Genomic DNA, 5,000 nt, shown 5'->3' with positions numbered 1-5,000 from the left:
AAAAAAAAAAAACTGGAAACTGCTGACGTGCAGTTTTACTGTTTAGTTAGAGGTTAGTTCCACTGCAGGGGCTTGAGATCGTAAAAACCCTCTGCCAAATTAGTGTCCAGCCAACCGAACCCTTGATGTTGGGTTAAAAGAAGAAAGAAGAGAAGAAGAAGCTCTTGTTAAAGAGAAAAGAAGAAAGAAGAGAAGAAGCTCTTGTTAAAGAGAAAAGAAGAAAGAAGCTAAGAAGCTCTTGTTAAAGAGAAAAGAAGAAAGAAGAGAATAATTTCTTGTTAAAGAGAAAAGAAGAAAGAAGAGAAGAAGCTCTTGTTAAAGAGAAATGAAGACAGAAGAGAAGAAGCTCTTGTTAAAGAGAAAAGAAGAAAGAAGAGAAGAACCTCTTGTTAAAGAGAAAAGAAGAAAAAATAGAAGAAGCTCTTGTTGAAGAGATAAGAAGAAAGAAGAGAAGTAGCTCTTGTTAAAAAGAAAAGAAGAAAGAAGAGAAGAATAAGTTCTTGTTAAAGAGAAAAGAAGAAAGAGAAACCGGCAATTAGTTTAGGTTTTTTAAGGCATTGGGACGACTCATTAATCCGAGTCCTCATTATCATAACGAATTTTTTAACTCCCGATTTTTGTCCGTTTGTCTGTTTGTTTGTGATCAACTTCCTGGCTATAATTTTACTCATACAGTAGGGAAACATTCAGGGATTAATTTTTATGCTGAGACGTGGAAGTGATTCAGTTTTGAAATTCTTAGGTCAAAGGTCAAGGTCAAGCAAAATGTAGTTTGTGTGTGAACCACTTCCTGGCCACAATTTTACTCATTGAGTAATGAAACTTTGTGGGATTAACTGTTATAATGAAGTGTGGAAGCGGTTCAATTTTATAAGTCTTAGGTTAAAGGTCAAGGTCGAGCAAAAGGTCGTATGTGTTTGAACTTATTCCTGACCACAATTTTACTCATAGAATGGTGAAGCTTTCAGGGAGTAATTTTTATGTTGAGACGTGGAAGTGATTCAATTTGGAAAGTACTAGGTGAAACGTCAAGGTCAAGGTCGAGGAAAAGGTCAAGCGAACTAACCCTACCCTCGAGAAATAAACTGCCGTGGCGGAGGTATACTCTATTAAGTGTCCCTCAAGTTTATTATTGGAATGGCCTGATTGATAAGCAAAGCTTATTAAAACTTACCTATTACATTGTTGGAGAGGTCTTGAGAAGAAAAGTATATAAAAAGTATATAAAAGTATATAAAATTTTAGCCCTCGCCGAATGCGTATACGCAAAGAATGAAAAAGGAAATGACACTTCTGTTAAATTGATATAAAGTTTCTGCCTTAAAGTAAATAATTATACTTTGTAATTTGTTGTTGGAAACTGTACTGTAACATCTGTCTGGTTTAGTTGAACAGATGAATTATTCATAATCGGTTTCTTGACTTTAAAGAAAAAATATGCAAAACTTTGAAAGTTATTTAAATTTAAATTATTCCATTTGAGTTTGGAAGCAAAGTTGATCTAAGCGTACTAAAAGTCTTTCAGATTTAATCATCTCACCGACTCCATTCTACTCTCTCTCTCTCTCTCTCTCTCTCTCTCTCTCTCTCTCTTCAGAAGGATATAGATAGACTGGAAGCAGTACAAGCTAGATACCAAACTAGTTCTAACACTAGACAATTTGGATATAGACTGAGAATGGAACGTTTGAACTTACTTGATCTACAGACTCGAAGACTAAGGGGACAGTTAATAGAGGCATCCAAAATTCTTAAAGTTATAACAAATGTAGATTACAACAATGTATCCATGCTTAGCACAAATCAGTCCAGAAGTAACGGATATAAAATGAAATTAAAGATACGACGCCACTCAATGCGGAAATTTCTTTGCAAACAAAATAGCAAATAATTTTAATAGACTTCCAGCGGGTGTAGTAAACACTAACACGGTAAACGAGTTCAAGAATAAGTTAGACAAGGGCATAAGAACTCGCTAAATGCTTAAACTAAATCGCTCTTCCAAAGAGCAAATGGAATCTCCGCGGATGGACCAAAAAGTCTTTGAAACATCCAAAATCCTTTTAACACACACACACACTCTCTCTCTCTCTCTCTCTCTCTCTCTCTCTCTCTCTCAAATAAATTTGACAAGATCATAAGAACTCTCTAAATGCTTAAACTAAATGGTTCTACCAAAGAGCAAATGGAATCTCCGCGGATGGACCAAAAAGTCTTTGAAACATCCAAAATCCTTGTAACACTCTCTCTCTCTCTCTCTCTCTCTCTCTCTCTCTCTCTCTCTATCCTGAAGAATAAATATTATACAGCAATGTTATTTTTTTCTTAGAACATATTTTATGAGATGAGCATGACACAGGGCTAGTAATATTGAAGGCAAATAACATAACTTTTCTTTATCTTTTCGTATAACCTTCTTAGGTTGAAGAGGATGATAAGATAGCTCAGTAGCTTTGGTAGATGATACAAATGGGAGGAAGATGATAAAGAAGCCAAATCATCAGTGGCCTTGGGGAAGAGATTGGGAAGAGATATAAGCATAATAAAGTTTTTTTTTTCCACATTATCTTATGCCATTTATTATTATCCTTTGTATTATTATATAAGGTTTTTCAAGGTATTTGTCCTATTTACACCATCGTCCATTCATTATTTATTATTCGACGATCCTTTTTTTTTTGTGTTTCCTTTATTACCTCTGTCAACGAAGTTGGAAGGAAGTTATGTTTTCTCCCCTTGTTTGTGTGTGATTTTGTTTGTGAACAGCTTCATGGCGATAATTTAAAGCGTAGAGTAACGAAACGTGCAGGGATTAACTGTTATGTAAAAAGCTGGAAAATATTAAATTTTGGAAGGTTAAGGTCAAGGTCACCGTCAAGCAAAATGTCCAATTCCCGTAATCACCCATAAGTTTGGACATCCTTGTCACAGACTTCAAATTTGGTTCATATTTAAGTATATGAAAATCCCCTCCAATTAATACATGTTAAGGTCAAAGGTCACGGTCAAGGTAGAGCCAAAGGTCGAGAAATAAACTGCCGCGGGGGAGGTCTGCGCTCTCCTGAGTGCCCCTCTTAAAACGTAACTTGACGGGAAAAAAAATAGCTTTCCATATCTTTTTTTTTTTTTTTTTTTTTTTTTGTAGTGTGATCCTGTTTGTGGTTTTGCCTTCGTGGCAAAAAACAAAGACGACATTTGAATCCATTAGAGGTTATGGCTCTACTTCAGAAAAAGAGAATGTAGCCAAAGTTAGCTGCCAATCCTTACCGCCCAGAAGTATTTTTCGTTCCTGGAAATCGTTCCTGGAAACAGAATGGCTTTCCATGCCTTAATGGTGCCCGTGTGGTTCATTAACTGTTATTTGTTCACCTGGGCGAGGGGGGTGGGGTGGGTATGGGGGGATTGGGGGGGAGGGGCTATTTATGGTGGGAGCTGTGTTCTCTATATCACCCTAATTCCTTACATAAATACGTAAATTGTATTTGCGTCTTGTGCTGTATTTTGCTGTAACGTAATTTTCTATTTGCAAGAATCGTTAAATGTGTTTATTTTGTATTCCTGTATTTTTTCCCTTATCATCATCATCGTCATCATCATCATCTCTTCCTACGCCCATTTATGCAAGGGGCCTCGGTTAAATTTCGACAGTCGTCTCTTATCTTGAGCTTTTATCAATACTTCTCCGTTCATCATCGCCCACTTCTCGTTTCATAGTTCTCAGCCATGTAGGCCTGGGTCTTCCAACTATTCTAGTCCCTTGTGGAGCCCAGTTAAACGTTTATTTATAGATTGATATATTAGTTTAGCTATTTTAATGTTGCTACCGTTCTTGAAATATTTTATATTTTTCATTAGTTCTCTTGTAGTTTATTTATTTCCTTCCTTCCTTTCCTCACTGGGCTATTTTTCCCTGTTAGACCTCTTGGGCTTATAGCATCCTGATTTTCCAACTAGGGTTGTATCTTAGCAATTAATAAGAAGAAGAAGAAGAAGTAGTAGTAGTAGTAGTAGTAGTTCGTGAAGACTTTTTAATTTCATATGCCAAATGAGAACTAACATATAAATGAAATTAATTAATAATTTTCCTTATGAATGCATTCCTTATAATATTTCTCGAAACTATTCTTTTAGAATTAACGTGTTTAGGTATGATAGATTTATTGCATATACAAAGATCTTGATAATATTGGAAACGTTTGAAATAATAAGGTTTATACATTAAGATTTGTAGTGTAATTAGTTTCGTTTTTGTTTAGCTTGTAATAATAATTTCTTCCTGTATATATGGAATTAGTTTTCTTTGAAATGTATATGTGTTAGAATTATGTTTCAAAATGTTTTTCACTAAGCACTTCTCCAATTGAGTCTTATTTACTTAAAGGGTAAACTCTACCAGGTAAAAGTTTTTATATTTTCATGGTATTTAGAAACGAAAGTTGTTCTTAATTACTTTTAATCCTTTTTTAAGAATATATATATATATATATATATATGTATATATATACATATATATATACATATATATATATATATATATACATATATATATATATATATATATGTATATATATACATATATATATACATATATATATATATATATATACATACATACATACATACATACATACACACACACACACACACACACACACTATATATATATATATATATATATATCCTTTTGAGTGTGTATACATTAACATGGTGAAAGGGTTTGTGTATCGCCATGATTAGCAAAGCTGTCGTAATTAGGGTTATCCATACTAGGTTAGTTTTCTGTGAGCGATCACATAAAAGTCTCCCATCATCACCGATGCTAGATAGGCAACAATTATGAAATGATTTTAGAGAAGTAAAGATTAAAATATATGACGAATTATCCAAAAAAAATCGACTGTATTCTTATAAGCCAAAAGGCAAAAAATATCATGAAATGAATATAGAAAACTAATAATCAAAACTTTGTATCACAGTAGAAATTAAAACTTTGTATAACG

General features: G+C 33.8%; 1 protein-coding gene across 1 annotated transcript in view; it reads left to right on the top strand.

Moving 5' to 3' along the window:
• rdgA (retinal degeneration A) overlaps positions 1–5,000 on the top strand; it is a 390,177-nt gene that overhangs the window by 237,320 nt on the left and 147,857 nt on the right.

The sequence above is a fragment of the Palaemon carinicauda genome, chromosome 8 (genome assembly GCF_036898095.1).
Source record: "Palaemon carinicauda isolate YSFRI2023 chromosome 8, ASM3689809v2, whole genome shotgun sequence".
Classification (NCBI taxonomy): domain Eukaryota; kingdom Metazoa; phylum Arthropoda; class Malacostraca; order Decapoda; family Palaemonidae; genus Palaemon; species Palaemon carinicauda.
The sequence above is the reverse complement of the archived record's forward strand: the minus strand, read 5'-3'. Positions and strand labels throughout refer to the sequence as shown.